Below are 14,730 nucleotides of genomic sequence, written 5' to 3'. Positions count from 1 at the left end.
CCCTCGATACCAGCCCCGAGCACCCTCCTGCACCCCAAATCCCTCAACCCCAGAGCCCACACCCCAGAGCCCGCACCTCCAGCCGGAGCCCTCACTCTCCCCTGCACCCCAACCCCCTGCCCCAGCCCGGAGCCCCCTCCTGCACCCTGAACTCATTTCTGGCCCCACCCCAGAGCCTGCACCCCCAGGCAGACCCCTCACCACTTCCTTCACCCAAACCCCAATTTCGTGAGCATTCATGGACCGCCATACAATTTCCATACCCAGATGTGGCCCTTGGGTCAAAACGTTTGCCCACCCCTGCCTTAAATGGATTAAAAGCTGGCTAACTGATAGGTCTCCAAATGTAACTATAAATGGGGAGGCATCACTTAATGGATGTGTTTCTAGTGGTGTCCTGCAAAGATCGGTTCTTGGACCTACACTATTTATCAGTGACCTGGAAGAAAACATAAACTCATCACTGGTACAGTTTGCCGATGACACACACATTGGGGATGTGGTAAATAATGAGGACGGGTCACTTGTGCGGAGTGATCTGGATCATTCGGTAAGCTGTGCACAAGGAAACAATATGAATTTTAATATGGCTAAGTGTGAATCTCTACATCGAGTAACAAAGAATGCAGACCATACGCAGGATGGGGCACTCTATCCTGGGAAGCAGTGATTCTGAAGCAGATTTGGGGATGGTGGATAATCAGCTGAACGTGAGCTCCCAGTGGGAAGCTCTGCCTAAAAAGGCTAATGCGATCCTGGGATATATAAACGGGGGAATCTCAATGAGGAGCAGAGAGGTTATTGTACCTCTGTATTTGGCACTGGTGTGACCACTGCTGGAATGCTGGGTCCAGTTCTGGTGCCCACAATTCAAGAAAGATGTTGGTAAATTGGAGAGGGTTCGGAGAAGAGCCACAAGAACGATTAAAGGTTTAGCAAACATGCTTATAGTGATAGACTCAAGGAGTTCAATCTATTCAGTTTAACAAAGAGAAAGTTAAGGTATGACTTGATTATAGTCTGTAAGTACCTACATGTGGAACAAATATTTGATAATGGGCTGTGCCATCTAGCAGAGAAAGGTATAACCCTATCCAATGGCTAGAAGTTGAAGCTAGACAAATTCAGACTAGAAATAAGAGGTAAACTTTTAGCAATGAGGATACTTAACCATTGGACCAGTTTGCTAAGGAGGATTCTCTATTACTGACCATTTTAAAATCAAGACTGGATGTTTTTCTAAAAGATCTTCTCCAGGAATTATTTTGGGGGCGTTTAATGGCCTTGTTATACAGGAGTTCAGACTAGATGATCCCAATGGTCCCTTCTGGCCTTGGAATATATGATACAGTGACATCAGCAAGTCCTCCTGTGCATGTACGAAAAGTGAAATATAGGATTTGGGATCTGCCATGCAGATCCAAAAGGAGAATGTTGCCTTCTATGAAGGCATCTACTCTGGGCATATAGAAACTATACCATGATCAATCAATTTGACATTCAATGTTGAGTTAATGAGGGGTCATAACTCATCAGACATGGAAACCACAGGTTTACATCATGCTGAGGTATGTAATCAGTGGTGGTCCAAACTTCCGGTCTGAGGGTTGTTTGGTGGCCTTATGTGCAATTAGAAGTGGGCCTGAGCTGCAGTGTTGTGATCCAGTTCCAAACTTCTACAACATTTGGGGGGGGTTGGCTAAAATGTTTCAGTCCATTTCTGTGTGGAAGGATCTGAGGGGCCTCTGTCCCAGGTGCCTGTTCTATGGAAAGTGCCATCCTGCGGGACATCTTTGCTGCAATCTCGCAGGAGAAGTTTGGAAAATGAATGGTTCACATCAACATTCACTTGACGTGACAATGTCCAAAGGGAATGTTGGCACTTGAGTCAGGTAACTGGGGAAATGGGACAGCCCGGGCATTTTGGAGGCAGAGTTTATAGCAGTAAATGTGAACTTGGAAGACATCTACTCGCTCTGTGTCTCAGTTCAAGATCTGTACGACAGAGATAACAGCTGTTTTGAGATATTGTTAGTGAAAAATAGTTGATTTTATTTTGCCCCTGTGTTTTATGGAGCAAGCAACTGATTATTCAAAGGGGATCTCAATATAAAAAAAATTACCTTTCTTTCTGATGAAAAACAAAGGTACTTCAGTTCTCTAAGTGTGAGGTTCGCCCATCCTTACTTAGTTGGGGACCAGTTCAGAAAAACACTTAAGACCATGGTTGACGGAGGAGGGGGGAATTAAACATGTACTTAAAGTTAAGCATATTCTCAAGTGCTTTGCTGAATTGGGACTTTGATCTCCAGTCATCTTTCTGTCCCCTCATTCTTTCTCATCACTACTTCCAAGTCTATAATGAATAAATAAATCATAAACCAAGGTCATTTATCGGTGGAATGGAACATTATTTATGTTGAATCAAGTTTTATGTTTTGTTGGCATTGAAAGCAACCTGATTTTTTCAGGTGCAGAAGCCCAGAGTTTGGCTTTGTGAAAAGAACATGTGGAATGATCAGATCAAGTTCTTACATTAATTCACACACTTTTTTTTTGGTGAACAGAAACATTATCTTGGGTCGTCCAGTATGGCATTTATTTTGGTCTGACACAGACTTGCAATAACTTTATTGGCAAGACAAGGCATCGTAAATGTTGCCCAAATGGTTACATGATCAAACAACTGTGTAGAGGATAAGTAATAGGCTTACGTGGGTTTGTACCATGGGTCAGATCCTCAGCTGGTGTAAATCACTGTAGCTCCATTGAACTAGCTGTATCTAGTTTGTATTACTGACCATTTCTGCAGTGGCAGTTTGCCATGGGTGGTGATTCAAGTTGTTTTGCTTTGTTCAACTTATACAGAGTGTTTTGCCCTTGCTTTTTACCGGGAAGCCATTTGAAACTGTACTGATGGTTGGAACAGATGTAGTCTTGTTGAAACATGTATTGGTTTAAGTGGCTGCCTCTGCAATACAGCAACAGTGATGAAGGCTGGGCTTGCAGTTAAGGTACTGGATTGGCACGGGGCAGATGTGGGTTCAGTTTCTAGCTCGGCCACAGACTTCTGTGACTTCAGGCAAATCACTTTGCCTCGTTTCCCTGCCCGTAGAATGGAAATACCTTTGACTCTTAAGACTGTAGACTCTTCGGGGCAGAGACTCACTCTGACTATACCACGCTTAGCAATGTGCTGTAAGTTGCCTCTTTAGGCACCTAAGTGCTGCATTTAAGTGCCACCGCTCAGCTGCTGCCTAACTAACCATGCAGAGAGACAATGTGGGTGAGGCAATACCCTTTATCGGACCAGCTGTTGTTGGTGAGAGAGACAAACTCACCCACCTTGTCTCTCTAACATCCAGGAACCGACATGGCTACAGCTGCTCTGCCTAACCCTGGAGGCACCTGTTTCTGTCGGTGGGCATGCACGAAGCTGCCTCAATCCTGACGCTGCCCCACCGCTTCCAAGCTGCTCACAGTCTTAGCTCATGCCCGAGCCTCAGCATGATTCTCAAGCGAGGCATGCCCCTGCCTGTCCCCCAAGTGGGGCCTGAGTCAATAGGTATTCTCAGAGCACACCTCAAAGGTTAGGCACTCAACTAGGACATGGTAGAGCCAGGTTCAAATCCCTACTCTGCCTGCTTCAAAGCAAGGACTTGAGCCCAGGTCTCCCATCCCTTAGGGGAGTGCCCCAACCACTAATGTATTCTGGGGAGGGGGTCATCTCTCTCAGTCACTCCTCTTGAAGCTACTCCACCTTATATAAATAACTACCTATTCATGGGAGCAGGGATTTGAAATCATCTCCCAGGGAAGTGCCTGAACATCACACCGTAGAGTCAATCTTTCCCTCCAACCCATGACTCTCTCTTCTCACCCCTCCAGGCCAGGGAGGCCACTTGTCCAGTATTAGACTGGACAGTCCTCTTTTTCAGAGGTTTGTCCCCCCGTTCAATACTGGGACAAAGCTGGAAATGGTTTGGTCCAAATGGGGGACACCATTTTTAAGAAGGCGTTGCTCCGCCCCCTCCAGTGTGACCTCATGTGCCAAGCGTGTGTGAGGTCCTGCCAGCAGGGGCGGAGTTATGCTGGCAGGGGCGGGCCCACCCCATTCCTGGAAGTACTGGAATGTCTGGTATTCCAGGAATATACAAGTAGCCACTTTACTCCAAGCTCTTTGTCCCAACCTACTCCCCATGCTGGTGTGGGAGCAAGTTTCTGCAGGTCTGGATCTCTTTGTAAGGTAGGAGCTTTAGTGCGGTGTCTCTCTACAACAACCATGTCCTCCTTCCGTCTACATGGAGTGTTAAAAAATAATGGCTTGATCCAGCACGGGGGAGCCGGTTTTGTTTTATTTTCAACACTAGGACAACCCATGATGTCTGGATCTAAACTCTCCCCAAGTTCCATAAGTCATACTAGTGGTGCGGGGAGGGGTTGGATCTGGGATTTTGATTTTGCTATCAATCGCTGTCTCTATAGCAGACAAGTGTGGTTCTGGATCCAGATCCCTGCTTTCCCAGATCTCAGAGGTCATGGGATTTTGGTCCAGGTCCATCTGTATTTCATTTCCTAGAGCAGGCTGCATGTCTCCACAGGCAATTTGCACAGAAACTGGGCAGCTGGAAAAGCTGGTCAAACCACGAGAACGGCGTCAGTGCACTGGGACGATTGTCTGACACTTGCACATGTGTGAGGCTGAATCAGTTAAGCAGAGCCCATGTGCTGACAGCTCTGTGAAGCCAACTGGTGGAGCAGCTAAGTCATCAGCACTGGGAGGAGGGTATGTTCAGCTACGGCCTTGTCTTGGGAGCTGCCGGGCACCCTCAACTTCCATTTAAATCAATGGGAACTGACAATGCTCAGCACCTTGCAGGATTGTGGCTCTCGGCACTAAGGGCTGGTCTCTACACATTTTGTGCCCTAACTGCATTCGTTTAAATTGGTGCAATCCCCCTATGTCTAGACATCTTTAAATCAGTTTAAGAGTGTCTACATTAGGGGATTGCAATCAGTTTCCAAACCATTTTCCTTGAATTGGTGCAAAAATTGTGTACCAGTCCTGAGGGTCATATAGCACTTATTCTGTGTCATAAAAAGTTGCAGGGCCTGTATTTTTGTTCTGTATCTGCACAGCGCCTAACACAGTTGGGTGGGGCCCCTAGAAGCTGCAATACGAATAAAAAGATAGACCAGGTCTAGGGTTGGTTTGGGGGGAATTTATGAAAAATTTAGTGAAAAGTTTTGATCAATCTATCTAGCTAGCTAGCTCTAGATAGGAGGAGGGAAAGCTCAGTGGTTTGAGCATTGGCCCGCTAAACCCAGGGTTGAGAATTCAATCCCTGAGGCGGCCACTTAGGGATCTAGGGCAAAATCAGTACTTGGTCCTGCTAGTGAAGGCAGGGGGCTGGACTCTATGACCCTGCGGGGTCCCTTCCAGTTCTACGAGATAGATAATAATATATGGAGATACACCTATCTATCCCTGTACACTCCCTCTATCTAAACTTTTCTTGTTGACATTGACAATTTTGATAACTTTTTTTCGTTTTGTTTGGTGGAAGTTTCAAACTATGAAAAGTTTTGACCAACTTGAGCAAGAACTTTTGGTAACCCGTCTGGCTAAGAGGTGAAATGATGAGATCCAAACCCTGCCGATACCGTGCTGTCTAAGACGCAAAGCACCACGCTGCTGTATGAATAGCAGCATGTCTGGCAGGATGGAAATGTACACGTTTTCCAAATGCTTAAGAGACTGAGATGATCCCCAAATTGCCCCAATGTGCTTAGACATGCATGGAAACTAATTAGCCACATGCAGGAACAGATTTTTCCAGATAGCAGGTTAGTGACCCAGGGAGCAGTATTGCTTCAGTCCTGGCTTTCTGTAACATCGTTACCTTGCTTGTCCTGGTATTACCGTTCTTTTTGGACTCCTCCAACAGTTCCCCTGCCACTGCCTCTTCTCCTGACATTTGTTGCTCTTTTGGGAAGGGTCCAGGAGGACTTTCTTTGTGCTGAAAGCTGATCTAGCAGCCGAGCGGGAGGTTTCAACCTGTGTGAAGAATTCAGAGGCAGGTTTCTCAACTTCTCGATGCATAAGCCAGGCGAGCATATGGCCCTAAATCCTATAAGCCCGGGCACTTAGTGGTGATACAATAGCACTCCACGGGCTCCTTGGCATAAGGTTGCTGTAATGGAAGGTGTGTGCAGCAGGGAGGGAATGGGCTTTGCTGTCTTATGAACCTGGCAAATGTCCACCGCACCCTCAGTGTACTGATGCACCTGGGTGACTGTGAGTTCTGCCTCTCTGGGGTGAGCCCCACTGAAGAGATGCCTGCTCAGAGGGTTACTGGGAGGGGAATCTGGATTGTGCCAGCAGCACAGCTGAGAACTCCCCCCCCCCCCGCCCCCCGTCTGATCCAGTAAGGTATTGAAAGCATCTGTCTACACTGCAAGTCTCTGTACCCACATTGTATATTTTTACTCTAAGGCCCAGATCCTCTAGTGGGCGCTGAGCACCTCTGGTGAATGGCCCCCATTAACTCCTACAGATCCAAGTAACAGCCCCTGAGATCTGGTGGGATTTTATTTTTTTTTTGACTGCTTGTTGATCAAGCAGTTTTCTGCAGGGGTTTATAGACTAGCACCACCCCCTTCTTCCCTGCTCACATGTCCTGGGGCTGGGGGCAGGGGTAGATAATCCTTTACATTTACCAGTCCATTAACCATTGTGCCTGTAAAAACACTGAGTGTGTCACAGTTACTCCTGGCTCTGTTCCCTCCTGCCTATCAACTTGATGGAAGATAATGTGTAAGGGGATATCCTGGCAGCAGTGTGCTGTTGACACTGCAGAGAAAGAATCCAGGGCTGAAGTGCCACTCAGGTTACTGATGAGTTGGAAAATCTACCCACTCACGAGGGTGGTGACAGCTTTGTATACAAACTCTTGCTGTCCATGATATTGAGATAGCAGGGGATGAGGGTCTATAAGTGGTTGATAGGCAGGGGCTTGGGGCTGGATGGGGTGGCTGGAGGTCAGGGGGGTCATGTCTTTTTTAAACACTGATGCCGTAGTGTGAATGGAAGAAGTTATCGGCTTAAGATAAATCAAATAAGATATCTGTTTACTGCACAACTCATCCTTTGTCAGTCAGCACGAAGGGCATATACAGAAGCTGAGCATACACCTCACATGGTACATACTAGTTCCTTTAGCATGGTACATCAGAAATTAGACTAATGCACTCCAGCAAGGTGAGTATCAGGCAGCATGGTCCAATGGCTAGGACACTGAGCTGGGAGACCTGGGTTCTGTTCCTGGATCTGACCTTGAGCTGCTGTGTGACCTTAGATATATCTCTTCACCTCTCTTTGTACTTGTCCATTCAGTTTATAAATGTTTCAGGGCAGGGACAGTCTCTCATTATGTGTTTGTTAGAGCTGGTTGGGAATTTTCTGTCAGAATGATTTGGCAATGGAAAATACAGTCTCCACACCACTGAAATTTCTGGTTTGGCAATTTTGATTTTTGCCCCCAAAATTCAGTTTTCCACTGGGAAAATTGAAATGACATATTTCATTTCCAGACAGCTCAACCTAAACTGGAATATTTTGTTTTGTAACGACTTGACACGTTTTGTTTCAAATAAGTTCAACAGAACATTAAACTGCATTTTTCTATCAGCACGTTGCCTTATGGGAGTTGAAGTTGTGGCCCCCATTCTCTGCTGTAGGACAGGCTCCCAAGAGGACTACATTTCCCATAAGGCAATACACTGACTTCCCTCTGATGCATCTGCATGATGCATCATAGGAGTCTAATGGCTCTGGGTGCTTTATGGGAGATGTAGTCCAGCCAAGGTGCCTGACCCATAGGGGAAAATGGGGACATCAGGTTCCCAAACAACAACTCCTATGAGGCAATGTGCTATTATAGAAAAAATAAAGTTTAATATTGAACTGACTTGAAATGAAGCATTTAGGATCAGTTCAACAAACAGAAATATAACATTTTGATTTTGGGAATGTTGAAATATTTTTTTCAATTGCAAATTTTGAAACAAAACACTTTGAAATTTCCTAGTTGAAATTTTTTTGAATTTCTGTTCCACAGAAAATTTCAACTTTTTCCTCCCAATTTGAGATTAAAACATATGTTGAAATGTCGGAATTTCTCACAGGATGGAAATTCACCCAAATGTCACCCAACTCTATTGTTTGTACAGAGCACTTGGGACCACCGTATGCTACCATAGCAGTAATAGGAACTTACCTTTGAAAGGGTTATGGCTGATCCCAAACTGCTGGGAAAGGGGTGGCAGTGTCAGGGTTACATGAATCTTGTAGAATGTAAACTGTCTGAGGCAGGACAGGGTCTCACGTTGATTCATATGCAGTGCAGTGCACGTTACTGATGCGTAATAATAATTGGATTCATACGAAGCAGGGCTAAACGTTGGTCTCGTCAATGCAGATGCTGTGATGCCAGCATGCTACTTGACCTCAGTTAAGCTATTAAGCCAAGGTCTCTTCTCCCCGTCTCTGGTGTCTCTCCAGGAGGAAGTTAAAGATTGCAGAGCACATTTCCAAAAGAGCAGATCATCACTCACATGTCCCAGCCAATGTATCCTCACTCAACAAAAGCAGGTTCAAATGTCCAAGGCTGCATCTGAACCAAATTCCTTTCTGCTCCATTCCATGTCTAAACAAGGTGAATGTCCAACACTCTTAGATTTCAAATGATATGTTTTCTTCACAGCTGTCTCTGTCTGTAGCGGCAGGCATGTTCCAGATGAAAATCTTCAAGCATATTCTGCAAACAAAGTAACAATAACAACCACCAAAAATCCACAATGACAACAACAACCCCATTGACACAGGCTACCTTGTGGATAACAGTTATACATGACTAAAAATTAAATTCTCTGGCACTTAGCAACCGTAATGTGATAGGACCAGGAGGTGACTAAAGACTGATGCTGTGCTCCCACCCTTAAATTTAATATTAGATTTAGGCCTGAGCTACAGAGATTTGTGGTTTGGTTTGGCCCATTCGAGGTATAGGGGACAGTCTTAGAGTTCGGATCCAGATTTCCACAAAATTCAGAAATGGTTTGCTCCACGGTCTTAGTTCAGACCTACCGTACCGAAGCGCGCTTGCCCCGCACTCGTACTGCAAGGATTAACCCCACCCTTTGGGCCGAGGAGGCCACCCCCGGCCACTTTGGCCCTGCTGGGCATGCCCCAGCTGGAGACCATGTATAAAAGGGAGCAGCTCAATGTCAATGGTATACAGTAGTCTTCACTTCCTGTGCAAACTTGTAATAGCACGGTGCAAGTTAAACAGCCGCTGCCTAGGTACCGCAGAGGTGGCTGCATTGCAGTGGAGGGTAACTGATTGCTGGGCAGTATGTGACGTTATCTGATTAGAGTATGACCATGCAAATCATTGTTGCTACCACTGTTATATAATTGCAACAAATCTTATACAAAGTGTGACTCATGGCCAGAAAGGGTTAAGCAGCTTGCAGGCTAATTGACCCAGATTCAATCTTTAGGGACATATGGGTAGATAATGTTTGTGTTTTGGTGTGTTTACATATCTATTGTTAGAGATTAACAATGCAATCAAGCAGTCTGTGTCTATGCTGTATTCTGTTTATTCAGAGATTAAAAGGACATCTTAACATTTAAATGAACTGTAAACATAGTGATATCAATGTATTCATCCCTCTTTGAAATGAATAGCAAATCACCTGCAAATGGTGGAAAAACAGGCAATTGCCTTATGTTAATCTGTGTAGCTAATTACCGGGGATGCTTAGGAAATAGGTCTACTTCAACGTCTTCATGATTGCCTATTGGTCACCTAAGAACTCCGACCTGTAACGAGAAGGCCTGGAACTGTATAAAAACTCTTGGGTCCTGATCCTTTTTATCTCAGATCTGCTTGATGCTTCATGCAGGGGAAGCTTAAATCAAAAGGCTGAGACCTCCAGTCTTAACTGGATCACCCTGAAATGGACATTGGACTATAACCTATGGACTAATTCTCAAAGAACTCTTTGCAACTACAAAGCTCACCATCTCTACTATGAATCTGAATCCCAGAACTGTACTCATATCTGTACTGTGACAGGGTCAGGCCAGGGTCAGGCCAGGTGGCTACAAGAGAGTGGTCGAAGGCAGATACATTAGTTCCAGGTTAAGCAGGTCCCTTTTCCCTGGGTAAAATAACAGGGACTATTCCAGAACACTCAGGAACTTTCTAACTTTCAGTTAGTGAGGTGTGCGTAAGGAGCTGGGAGTGAGAGGATGTGCTGCTGGAGGACTGAGGAGTACAAGCTTTAACAGACATCAGGAGGAAGGTCCTGTGGTGAGGACAAAGAAGGTGTTTGGAGGAGGCCATGGGGAAGTAGCCCAGGGAGTTGTAGCTGTCGTGCAGCTGTACCAGGAGGCACTCTAGACAGCTGCAGTCCACAGGGCCCTGGGCTGGAACCTGGGGTAGAGGGTGGCCCTGGGTTCCCCCCAAACCTCCCAACTCCTGATCCAACACAGGAGGTTCAGCCCAGAGACCTTCCCCTCTGGTGCTTCCCCGTCCTACATGGTGGATCTGCAGAAACTGCAGGGATTGTTCTTACTCTTTTCCCCCATACTGGCCAGTGATGAGGTTATCTGAGTGAACAGCAGATTTGAGCCACGAAAGTGGCCAAACTGAGGGCTACTGTGAATCTCTGAGGCGAGCAAAATCCGCCAATAAGCCCAGGACCCACCAAGGTAGAGGAGGAACTTTATCACAGTATGTATATTGATCTTTTAACCAATCCTCTCTTTTCTTTTTTAATAAATTTTAGTTTAGTTAATAAGGACTGGCTGTAAGCATATATTTTGGTAAGATCTGGAATATTCATTAACCTTGGAGGTAATGTGTCCGATCCTTTGGGATTGGTAGAACTTTTTTTATATGAGGAATAAGATTTTCAGTAATCCTCATCATATTTGACTTGCGTGTCTGGGGGGAAGCCTAAGGCCGGGTTACTTTAAGGGAACTGTGTTGTTGGCTTCTGGGTGACCAGTGAGATATTATAGAAGCTGTTTTGTGCTGGTTTGATAAATCTAAGTATTAGAATATCCACCAGCTTTGGGGATTGCCTGCCCCAATCTTTGCAGTTCACCCTGATTGAGTGACCTCAGTGAGGCTCCCGGGGACTCAGTCACACAGTAGAGTGCACATTAGTTCATTAATGTTTGCCGTTATTATTTGCCATTATTATCTAATAGTGCGGCACTAGGAACCCCAATCAGGGCTTAGGGCCCCGTTGGGCTAGCCACTGTACAGACAAATAGCCAGGAAGACACTATCTGCCTCAGAGAGCTCAACATTCCCCATGTCACATAGGATACGGCAGGTGGATGAAATAGAGTGAGGGTGAGTTGGGAAGACGAGGTAACAATAACCCAGAGTTTAGCATAAAAGCAGACATCCCAGCTCCGCCATTCGCCTAACCTCCTTTGTGACCCTCTGATTAAACACAGAGTCTCCTGCTTCTTAACAGGTTGTATTTTATTTAGTAGTAGTGTTATTTATTTATATTACTTTAAGAGAAACGCCTGGGGTGGGCTGTTTGCCTGCTCGCCTGTAGCGTTCACGCTGACTTTGGCTGGCTTACTCTATATTCCACTTACTCAGACTTTCTAATGCAAACTCTGTAGTGAACTATTTCACCCGCTGGACTGGAGTTAGATAAACTCTGGAGCGGCTCGTTCATTCACTGGAGTGGATCTGCTGTTGCATTATAGCGGTTGGGCAATCCTTGGCTAGTTGAGTCAGTAAACTATTAATTTCATCGTCTGGTTCCAGCCGTGTGCTCCTTGCATTCTTTTGGTCACGGGGCATCTTAAATAATCTAACCACTCAACTGATTTAAAGAAATGGCCTGGCAAGGCCAACTGTGACTTTGCCATTAAACTTCAAGGCTCATCCCCCAACCCTCCCTTTCCTGCTTTGAGTCTCCACTTGTAAACCGGGAGTGAATCTGACACAAAGACCATTATCCTGGCTTGTTTGTGTGTGCATGCTACTGAAACTAGCTCTCACAAACAGCACTTTGCATGTGGTTGCCAGCCCGGGCTTGTCCTTCCAAGGGGTGGGATGGGGCGGGGGCAGGACCAAAAAAGGACTTGGCCAGCCAAGAAAGCGAATTTTGCGGTTTCAGTAACCACTGGCTCCAAAGGAGCAAAGACCGGGATGGGGAAAGGAATTTCCACCACTGGATGATGTTGGTTTTGAGATTTGATACAATGAACATTTGAAAAGAATGGAAGCGATTACCCTACAATGGAGAGAAAGCAACAGTCTGCAGAGCAGGGGGTGGGCAATGTTTAGGAGAGCTGTAGCCAATCCCAGATATGTGGGAGAAAATATAGAGGCCCGGCAATATATTTAGCACTATGCTGAAAGTAGCAGTTGCTGGGTATTGGTCAGAAATGCAACCGGTTGGGATCCACTAATACAATAACACTTACTAAACCCGCAGAAGCCTAACAGACAAATAGGATTTTGTCTCTAAAGCCGGGAATAAGCTTTGGAGGAGTACAGAAAAGGTTTGGTTCCCCCCCACCCGCTGACTTAACCCACAGCAGCCCCAGTTTCTTGGGTTGTTTGCAGTTATCCATAATATTAACAGAGGGCAGGGCCGGCGCAACCCGTTAGGCGACCTAGGCGGTCGCCTAGAGCACTAACATTTGGGGGGGCGGTGACTGCGGCGGCCAGATCTTCGGCCGCCCCGGTCGTCGTCGGTATTTCGGGGGCGGGACCTTCCGCCGCCTCTGTCGGGGGCGGCATTTCGGGGGCGGGACTTTCCGCCGCCTAGGGTGGCAAAAAAGCTGGCGGCGCTCCTGACAGAGCGGGAGTCTTGAGCAGCACTTAATTTGTAATGAAAGAGGTGCCGGGGCACAAGCATTTTTGTTATATTCAGAGCCGATGCAGCAAGCCCAGAGATCCGGGGGCTTGCCAAACCTAGAGATGCCGGGTCTCAGGCCCAGCAAGACCTGGTACAAATTAAGGACTCGTCTTCAGGTGAAGCAGCTTCATCGGGAAATCATAGAATATCAGGGTTGAAAATCAGCTTTCTTCTATCGTATTAGAATGTGTAGGGCTGCTTGAAAAGGTTTCAGTGACATGTTTTTCATCTGGAAAATGCTGTTTAGTTGAAACTGAACCTTGCCATGGGAATGAGTTGATTTAGGCAACATTTTGTTTTTGAAATTTTTTTTCAAAATGAGGCATTTCGATAGCGTTAAACCTTATCGGGCCGGAACGTTTGGATTTTGTACTTGTAATGATTTTTCATTTTGAAATGTATTTTATGTCCTAGTATAAATTATAACCTACTATAAAAAAAAGGTCAACATGGGGACAGAAGGTTTCAATTGATCTGAAATCAAAAATATTTCAAAAATGTTGTTTTGCCGGACATTTCAAACTGCTTTGTTTTTGTTCTGGGACAAGCGCAAATTTTGAAAGCACAGAATTTCCCTCAAAAGGGACACTTGTATATTCTGAGCAACAATGGGGATCGAACTTGCATCCTTCTGGTCCAAAAGCAGAGGCACCTGTTACTCGAGCTAAAGAACAATCTCAGGTAGGTGCTAGCAGCATGAAACCTATGATGCAATGTTGGGCCATTCTGACTCACACCAGCATAAGACAGTGGAACATATATGCCCCAACCAGATCATTCCTCAGATAAAATATACTATTTTGAAATGGAACGATATCAACATGAACTAAGTACCTTTTAGTTCATACCAACAGGGTCTACATGGGTCAGTTAGAGCACGCTACAATTCACCCCCTCTAGTTCACACTGTCATGCCATGTATACAAGCCCCAAGAAAGACAAGGGAAAATACAAGTTGGATGAGAGAATACAAGGGGCAACAGTGAAAAGATAACGTGATGCAGAGGAGTGCTGATTGAAGACTAGCCTGAGTTTCCTGGCTCCAGTCATACGCCATGGATTCACATGGCATATCACAGAGTAGGGGGTCAGTATCTGGTGACTCCAGTGGTTGCTGTTACAAATAGTTCATAGAAAGGAAGTTATTGGGGAGAGGATTGGTTTGGAAACAAGACTAGGAAGGGTTCATGGAAGTGATGAATTATAAAAAGGGGAGAGAGTGTGCAGTGGCCAGGAAGTGGGATTTGTTTCAGGGTGGGGGATGCGTGCTGGGAGTTGAAGGGTTCAGTGAAAAGAGGACTGGGAGGAATGGAGGGAGTAGAAGAAAACTGTAGGTGGGGACCACGTTAATTAGGGCCTTGCAGGTGAGCACAAAGAGTAAGGGTATGTCTACAATGGAGCTGGCGGTGTAATTTCCAGCTCAGTTAGCTACATACCTAGGGTTACATAAGAACGGCCAGACTGGGTCAGACCAAAGGTCCACCTAGCACTGTCTTTCGACAGTGGCCAGTGCCAGATGCTTCAGAGGGAATGAACAGAACAGGTAACCATCAAGTGATCCATCCCCCGTCGCCCATTCCCAGCTTCTGACAAACAGAGGCTACAGACACTCAGAGCATGGGGTTGCATTCCTCCCCATCCTTGCTCATAGCCATCGATGGGCCTATCCTCCATGAACTTATCTAGTTCTTTTTTGAACCCTGTTATAGTTTTGGCCTTCACAACATCCTCTGGCAAGGAGTTCCACAGGTTAGCTATGCG

The sequence above is a fragment of the Trachemys scripta genome, chromosome 2, assembly GCF_013100865.1.
Source record: "Trachemys scripta elegans isolate TJP31775 chromosome 2, CAS_Tse_1.0, whole genome shotgun sequence".
NCBI classification, from domain to species: Eukaryota; Metazoa; Chordata; order Testudines; family Emydidae; genus Trachemys; species Trachemys scripta.
The sequence above is the reverse complement of the archived record's forward strand: the minus strand, read 5'-3'. Positions refer to the sequence as shown.